Genomic DNA, 9169 nt, shown 5'->3' on the forward strand with positions numbered 1-9169 from the left:
TTTTGATTTTCTATTTAAGTACCAATAGTGGCAGTGGCAGTGGAGGCTTCCTCTGCCTGATCGCCTCATTAAAGAGCCATAAAGCAGTTTGACACTTACAGGATGCCAATCCATCACAGCTAGGCCACTTCTGATGGTGGTGGGGGGGGGGGAAACCTCTAGGGGACGCAAGCTGCAATGGCTGGAAGGAAGGGAAGAAAAAAAAAAAAATCCATGTCAAACTGAGCTGTCGTCTGGTGAGCTGAGATGCCAACACCCCTGAGGCGGCAGAGCTGGATCCAGATCCAGTAGCCGACTAACACGTCCCACAAACTCATGAGCGAGGCAATTAGCAGGAGCCCCTGTGGATAGCACATTCCTCTCCCGATGATTATTTCTCCCCTCCACCCCCTTCCTCTCTTTCTCTTTCGGTCTGTCTTTGCTTCTCTTAAAATTCCTCTGCTAGCTTGCCAGTCCGGAGCTTACATATCAGCCATCAACACATCTCAGTGCAGCAGTGGTTGTCTGCCCAAGCACAGTTGTGTGGCCTGTTCTTGTTAAACAGCAATGTTCCTCATTACTCTAATTACCTCTACAGGAAAATAAAAAATAAATAAAATGTTAATTGGGGGGCCAATTAACAAAATTGAAAGTTAATCTAAACTGCTGGAAACTCCGAGTCTGTCGTTAAAATGTCAACGCCTCATCATCGTGTGCAATACAGAGTTGTTGTTTTGTTTTTCTTTTTGATAGACTATCTTTATATTTTTAGTTTTCCCCAACAATGGAAAAAAAAAAAAAGGCTAATTTTAAATATTGAAAACAATAGACATTCTGAGGGAAATTGTTTTGTAATTGTTGGATGAGGTGGTGAAACACTGTCTAATGATCCAGATGGGGCTGGATTGACAGAAACAATCAGAACATTATTTCTCTGGTTGTTGTTTTTTGACACTCTAATAATCATCCTTGACTAAATCCAATGCACATAGGTAGAAGTGTGTATTTGATGCGTGAAGTAAACGTGACCTGCTCAGAACGGGCCGACTGCTTGGATCCCAGCTCCTTGCTGCTTTGTCGAGGAGCGTGTACCTGTTCAGAGCTGAAGTGCTGCTTGCGAGAACTGCTCAATGCTGGTTGATTCCAGGGAAGTGAAGAAGAGTTTGATTGAAACGATACTATATCCAGCATTCAGTAGCAAAGGTGAGAGCCCCGAAGCCCCGCCCCCGCTGCTGCACAGAGCGCAATCGCTTGTTTATTCAAAGTTTATTCATGTTGAGCGTGTCCAAATTGCACCAACTTTCACACCGCACATCATTGGGTCCCCAGCAATACACCCGCCAATAGTGAAGTAAATTGAATGAAAGGTTCTCGAGATACGGGAAGGACACACTCAGAGATAAACAGACAGATTTCTTGCTGTGTAGTTAGATGGTACTATATGTTAAATTCCATATGTTTGTTTGGTTTCCCAACCCTTATCAACCCTGTTTCCAGCAGCAGGCAGTTGTGGTTAGCAAAAAAAAAGCTAATAGCTTTATGCCCCATATATGGTGGAGGCCAAACCAGAGCTATAAGGTCATAAGGTGGCCAGAAACACAACTTAGATGGTTCGTGAAACTGGTGATATGTGTTGGCTGCGAAATTGTCAGTTTGCGTTGATGTTTTTTTTCTGCCCCCTAGTGGCCATAATTCCATTGTCGCAGCTTTATGAATTTTTTTTTTCTAAATGAAAATAGCTCCAATATTGTCAGAACAATAACAATCAAAGTGAATGCTGAACCAATGGCCATATTGCACTTACAGTATCTAACCTACATACTATTTTCTTCCCATCAAGACATGATTTATGAGCATGGCTTCCACACCATCAGAACAATGGAAAGAAAATACACAGATACATACACACGCTTCCCCGGGGGGCAATATTCTCACATCACCTAATGATATTCTGTCATCAGTAACCCCCTAACCAAATAGCCTACATTTTTATCTGTGCTGCACATTCACTAAAATGATATCACTCACCTTGCTTTATAGGCCTCACATTTCACTGAAAGCTAACACCCATAATGGTTGTATCTAATATAATGGGATCGCGGTGAAACGCTCATAATGGTATATTTACAATTATTGGATATACTCGCCGTACTACATCTATTGAGAAATGTTGAATGGTTTCTTATGTTAATACCAATAATGCATATGCTGTCCAAGGATATTTCACTTCAGACAAATGACAGCAGTGAAGGGAACTAATTACACAAGATACTCCATCTCTCTGCTGCAGTTTGAATGTTTTTTTCTCTAATACTACTGGGAAAAAAAGAAAGACAAAAACAATGGGTACAGAGAGAGGAAGGGTTAAGTTTGATAAGGGAATGTCATAGAACCTGAGGGACAAGTGGTAAATAAGCCTCGATACTGACACTGTAGGATGGCACACTGCTTGGAAAAACAAAGAGTGCTCTTTTTTTCCCCAGGCCTGCACATGCTGTGATATTAATAAGTGTCCTTCATCATTTCCCGCAGTGGGATCTTGTTAACCTATGTACCACACTTCATCAATCCTGAGGAAAACAAACTGTGTCACCATCCAGGTGCTTTTACTTAGCCTAGTATTGAATTAAATAAATACAAACATTAAACATCTCTTGGACAGACAAAATGGAACTAGTGCATTAATGCATTTGCTGAAAGCATTAGCAAAATGTGTACAGTGAAAGGTTTTTGGTATGGTGAACATTTTTTTTAAAGAAGGTTGCATTTTCCTGATTCAATTCAATCAAATTTTATTATTTTCTTAACGGCAACCTTGAATTTTGTTAAACTTGGGTACAACAGGCACATTGCACATTAAATCAACAATATAAAATGTAATATAGCAAGGCACTAGAACCATTGGATCAATATTGGTTGTTTTTGTGTGTTTGATAATTGATTTATAGCTGTTTCACCTTGAAAGAGAGGCAGAAAGTTTGCCCACCATGTTGTAACTTGAAGCTGTGTTACTCCAGGTTTTGTGGGAGACTTCATTGCCATCGGCCATGGAGGTATTTCTTCCTTTGAACAGTCCTGCTGGGGTGAACACAACATGGGCAATGGGTCAGATACAGTATCACTCATTTCAAAGTAGAAAAGGTGATTCAATCATTGATGACCGACAGAAATTCACTCAAGTTGAACGCACTGAAATATTGAAGTAAAATTTGTCCTGACCTGCATAAAATACACGCAATGAAAAAGCAACAGCCTTATGAAATATACAGTCAGTCAGTCTCAGGCAACTGGATAGACACTTTTCGCAACAACAGGAAAAGTATAACTAAAAATGTCTTTCAATTAAGTTTAGTTCCAAAGCCCTCGTGGAATGTAGACTTTATTAATCACAACTGTACTTTACCTGCTATGAAAATCTAAATTATAGCTTTTTTTCCCACCTTGTCTTTTGCAATTAGAGGTGTAAGAAATATTGAAAATATCAAGTATTGTGATATGATGTTTTGTGATACTGCATCAATTCTCTAAAACACTACTGATTTTTAATTAATAGTTTAGAAGCAAAGATTAAGTCAGTCAATACTGTATTTCATTTGCAAAGAGATGCACCCTCTCAGTGTATGTGCCCTCTCAATGTAGCTCTATGATGGTGGATGTTAGAGGGAAAACCATAATAAATGCACATGTATATCCCACTGTTCTGATTGCATAAAATAACTTTTTAATGCATATGGCAATGTGTTCTTTATACCATGACAGCTTTCCTAAAATTAGATTGAAAAACATCACAATATATCGCCTAGCTTACAGTATCACAATCTATTGAATTGTAACCACTGTAACATGATACCTATTGTATCACCATACATATTGTGCCAATACACAGCCCTAGTAGCAATAACCATTCATTTATTTTGTTCTGTAGAAGCTTTCTATATATGTTAGGGTTTCATTATCCACAACAAAAGTTCAAATTCTGGTCATACGCATCATCAGTTGATAAGAAGACAGCAGTAGCTTTAGATAATGGCTAAAGTAAAAACAAAAGGGATGAAGATGAACATGAGAACGTGTTGGTGTTATGACAGCTTGATTTACAGGTCACTAATTGGATCTGAACTCGCCTTCAACATTTCATCCTGGTACAATGCCCTCACTACCAAACACAAAACAAAACACTGCCGTAATTGGTTGAACCCAGGCTCACCTATCTGAACTGTAGACATGGTCACTGATCAGGAAAGCTCCTCTGATCAAGCAGGAATCCTTCCAGTTACCGCTATCTATCTACTGAACACAGAGTCAGGTAATGTGCTTATCGGAAGAAGGCATATAATTAAACACACTTGATCTTTTTATAGCCACAAATTGCATTGTACATCTTAGTACCGGCCCAAAAAGGCATATAAATGCCACGATAATGCACAACGCGTTTAGTGTGCAATAAGTACGCCATTTCCACCTGTCATTTGTACAACATGTATCCTGTACTGACTGCAATGTAAACACATCCGCGTATAAATGCTACGGTAAGAGTTAGTGACGTAGTATAAAAAAGCAAGAAAGACCACTTATAGTGGGCGGGTCCAACAAAGACCGGACTTTTAACCAGGAGACCCGTGTTGTTGACCGCTGTTTTGTTTTGTAAGTTACGTTAGTGACGTTTGTCACATTTTTTATTGACGTTTTGACATGTTTTCTGTAATTGTATTACATTGTTTCCGTATGTGTTTTACTTACTTATTTTAAGCCCATATTTTCCCTTACCCTAACTGTTTTTATTTGGTTTTATTTTTGCATGAACCTAACTGCGTACAAATGGCACGCGAAAAGTGACGTACAAATGACAAGCAAAAAGGCTAAAATGTATACTCATGAAACGCGGAATGTCAGTGTAATGTCATTGTACTTATATGCCTTCCCGTAAGAGTGGGTTGCTTACAACGGATGCTAACTAACTTGTGAAAATAGAAGTCTACAGTCTCAAAGCTTTAACCTTAGTTTTCTCTTATTCTTTCCGTCCAGAGTAAAAAATATAATTGGTGGAAGTAGTGTATTTTAAAAGTTCACAATCAACACAAAGCAGTTGTGCACAAAGCTCCTACAACAAGTAGCATAATGTGAAGTAAATGACGGAAAAGTCTCTTGCTCTAGGTAATTTGTTTACATACTGTACCATACACACTGCCACCGACTTGATTACCAAGCTGTAGCAGCACTCATGACCTCGAGCAGTTTAGAGGGAATAAATGCATTTTGGTATTGAGAGCATTTCCATCTAACAGCACATAAATCAGCTTGTGAAAATGCAGCTTACCTTGGGTCATCGCACCCAGCTCCATGGGAAGAGCTCTAACTGAATCAGTGATTAAAAAAAAGGAAAAAGAACAGGAGGAGGATTGGTTCCTTGTGACTGAACACACTGTGATATATTCATCAATACTGCTGAAACCATGCAAGCAGGGACGCAGATAGTTTAGCCCTTCTATTCTCGGCGAGGCAGATAGTGCCCCTCTTGTTAAATTCATCTGTCAATGGTGTTAGAGGAGGAGATAAGAAGTGGAGCGACCCCCACATGGAATCAGTCGAAGTCATATCGATCACTCTTGTCTTCATTTCAGCAGGGTGGTTAAAAATGATTAGAGTTCCGGAACCGAAGTTAATTCTCAGGGATTGGCTCTCTATAACAAGAGTGTGACATAATCAATGCAAATGATCTTGCACTCCTGTGCTATCAAATCCAGCACCCCTCATAGGCACCGGCTTAATCAAGGACTATCTGTCATTGTTTAAGATTTGCATTAAAGCTGTCTGCAAAGAACCTTACGCTGTGCGTCCTGCCAAGCATATTCTGCACTGTGCTTTTCAATGCTCACCATAAAAAATAGCTAAGCCAATGAGCACTCACTGAATAGAAAATATGAAAACAATGTTGTTACCATTCCTTATGTGTTTATCGATCCAACCAACCCGTTCTCACTCCCAACTCCTCACATACCGCAGCTTGGTCGGTGGCCATCGGTGTCTGATACCGACACACAGAAGCACCCTATGGCGTTTCTATGTAACACTTTCAACTAACTCCAATGTAAACCCACCCACGTCTTTATTAGATGCTCAGAGCAACGGACATAGTATAAGTAGTAGTATAAGTGTGCGGTAGGACTTTCAACCAGGTGTCCGCTGTATGAGTCCGTGTGATAGTAAAAGTCAACATTGATTTATTTTGTTTCATCAATCGTTAGTCATGTGACTTGTCAGTATAGCTAATCACGTGAGTCGCTACTCACTCAGTAGCTATAACTCAGTAGTCACGTGAGTCGTTAGTTAGTTAGTTAGTTAGTATCCTACATATTCGTGAATTCAGGTACATTTTATTAACATCAAAATATAAGGTTATTGTACCTGCGGTCCCCAGGGACCTATGTGACACCGGCACCGCCACCTTTGCCAGGCAACAGCGGAGTACAGTGCTTCAGAGAGCCGGGGATGAGAGAGAGAGAGAGAGAGCAAGCGGTTGTGTGTCAGCTCCGTGCAAAGTGCACCAGGACACAAACACCGACAAATTGCCGACAATATCATAAAAATGCACTTCCCGTGTCTAGTCGGATAGTCAGTAGATTATGTAGCCTATAGATATGATTTATTTTAATAAAATACTGTTTATAACTTTATTTTGAAAAGGCATGTAACGAGCGTATAGTGACACGCCGTCCCTGACATGTCCAAAACTGATGCTAAAGGAGTACCTTGAGCGTCATAGTTTGAAGCATATAGGGCCACTGACCAAGTCATGGAATATTTGACAAGTTGGGAGTGAGAATGTGTTGATCATTCACCATGATCTGAAAACAAAGTAAAAAAGGGTTTATTGGCTAACATCATCAAAAACAGGCTGCAGTTACAACTTCAGGTCCTGTATCCAAGGTTCCACTTTTGTGCAATTTTCACAAAAAAATAAATCTTATATATAACATTTTTTGTTTCAAAACATTGACATACTGAAATAAACCTGAGAAAACAATATCAGGGAGACTGGATGAGAGGCCTTTTCACAGAAAACATTCTGATATGTCACAGTAGCTCAATTGTATTTAGCCTCTGCTGTTGTGGAGCCAGCGTTAATGTTATTAGTAACACCTGTGCTTTTCCTACACTGACAAAATGTCTGCTACAAAAAAGGGTTTATTTTTACACCTTTTCACAGTTTTCACTATTAATATCAGTAAAACGATGCAATGATGTGCAAAATGATAGTTTTCATTACTCCACATCTGCTGCTGCAATAACATACACAATTTACCGGCATTCCATGAGCTCAGTTTTCATGATAGATGGTGTATAGGGGGGAGGTGGCATTTTCACTTGGTGGCCTTGAGTCATCATGAACATGGCTCATGAAAGTCAGGAGGAAAGGCATAGTGAAGGGATACACAGTGCAATTTTGATGTCTGGGGCTGTGCAAATATGTTACTTATTATGACTGACGGTGAATGGAAGTAAAACCAAGTGGTTGCTGCAGCAATGACATTTATCTCTTTTTTTTCCCTCCAATGTATTATTCCATAATTTTCCCAGGGGAGTTGCCATAGCTACTCGCTCAACACCTGTTGATCAACAGAAAAAAATTGATCACTGCCAATTCAACATCTCTTCCACTCAGGCTCTCTCTATATAGTCACAACCAAAAGCATTTCCTTTTGAATAAATGCCTTTCTGTGAAATGTGTTTCTTAGGAAAACCATGTTTGGTTTTACAGCACATATTGTTCTGTACACAAGTTGTCTTGGCAGTTATTCTCCACAACTTGATAATATTGATGAAAAGCAGGGATTGGTGGGCTACCGAACACATTAACAGCTGTGTTTATCAGTAATCGTTTAACACACTCTACTTCGCTTCCCTTTGACATTTGGTAATGTGTGGCAGAATGTTGCACTATAAGTCAAAGTAGAGATCACATGCAGACATCATAATCAGACATGAGTACATCATAATAGCCGTTACACAGGGCAAAACATTGAGGAATGTCCTTTACATATTTTGTACACTTGTACTGCAGATTACATCGTTCATTATGCAGGGAAAAATAATATCAGAATACATTATTCAACTACTTTTTTTCTGTGTCATTGCGTGTCAAAACCACTTAGTTAGGGTAAGGCAAAACATCATGGTTGGGCTTAAAATAAGAAAGAAAAGTAAAACACAAAAGGAAACAACTACGGAAAACATGTCACAAGTGTCAACACATAACATGTGACAAATGTCACATACATAACTTACAAAACAAACCACCCACCCTCCACAGGTCTTTCTTGCTTTTTATACTGTGTCTCTAACTCTCACCGTAGTATTTTTACACAAATGCAATTAAATTGCAGTCAATACAGACTACATGGCGTACAAAAGACATGAAAGAAATCAAGAAAGGCGTACTTATTGCACACTAAACGCCTTATGCATTATCGTGGCATTTATATGCCTTTTCGTGTAAAAAGGCTGCATTGTTTGTAAAATGTGGCCCTGGCTTGTTCATCATTGTACATTTGTTTCCTCAAAGGGTTGAGAATTCATAAAAGTCCACTTGAGTTTGCAGAGTAATGGTAGACACTTTAAATGGCAGCAGGGATTACCCGAAGGGAGGCGACCAAGGAAAACTCAACAAGGGCTTGTTAAACAATAGGGATGCATCACAGATTTGCTGGGCTCTAAGGGACTCTAACACGGGAGGAACCAGGAAACTCAGGTTCAGAGAATAAAAAGGGACACACTATGTGGAAAGCTGGTCATCAGAGGCTCCAGAATTCTGAGCAGTATAGGGATTGGGAGAGGGTAAACTGAAGCAGACTTGGCAACTGGCCACGAACAGTTACAATCCGAGGCATGTGCTGAGATTGCTGCCCTCTGCCATCCTGGAGAACTGCTTTTAAATCCATGGTTTATTGTGTACCAGGGATATTCACTGTATCAACACAGTATCAACTAGATAATGTACCTGTGTGTTCTTCTTTGCTCGTTTTCTTTCTGTTAGTGAGCTAACAAGCAAAGGATTTCTCTCTTTTTTAAGGTAAATTAATTCCATTTTAATCATCTTTCCAAAATTACTATTTATTTATTAAATTTTATTTGCTTTTTTTCATAAGTATCCCATGTTATAAATTATTAAAGTGCACAAATTCAGCTAACA

At 39.4% G+C, this 9169-nt stretch overlaps 1 long non-coding RNA gene across 2 annotated transcripts; it reads right to left on the reverse strand.

Annotated features, from left to right (window-relative positions):
* Nucleotides 1-2792: 2792 nt before the first annotated feature.
* Nucleotides 2793-5538, reverse strand: LOC119489003. 2 transcript variants are annotated; one of them, XR_005207068.1, is made up of 3 exons: nucleotides 5297-5538; nucleotides 4187-4266; nucleotides 2793-3054 (listed from the first exon to the last, which is right to left on the reverse strand). It is a non-coding gene; the product is annotated as an uncharacterized LOC119489003 (long non-coding RNA). The 2 variants fall into 2 exon arrangements; XR_005207067.1 differs by having other exon boundaries at nucleotides 4187-4269.
* Nucleotides 5539-9169: the final 3631 nt, after the last annotated feature.

Source organism: Sebastes umbrosus, chromosome 5 (genome assembly GCF_015220745.1).
Source record: "Sebastes umbrosus isolate fSebUmb1 chromosome 5, fSebUmb1.pri, whole genome shotgun sequence".
NCBI classification, from domain to species: domain Eukaryota; kingdom Metazoa; phylum Chordata; class Actinopteri; order Perciformes; family Sebastidae; genus Sebastes; species Sebastes umbrosus.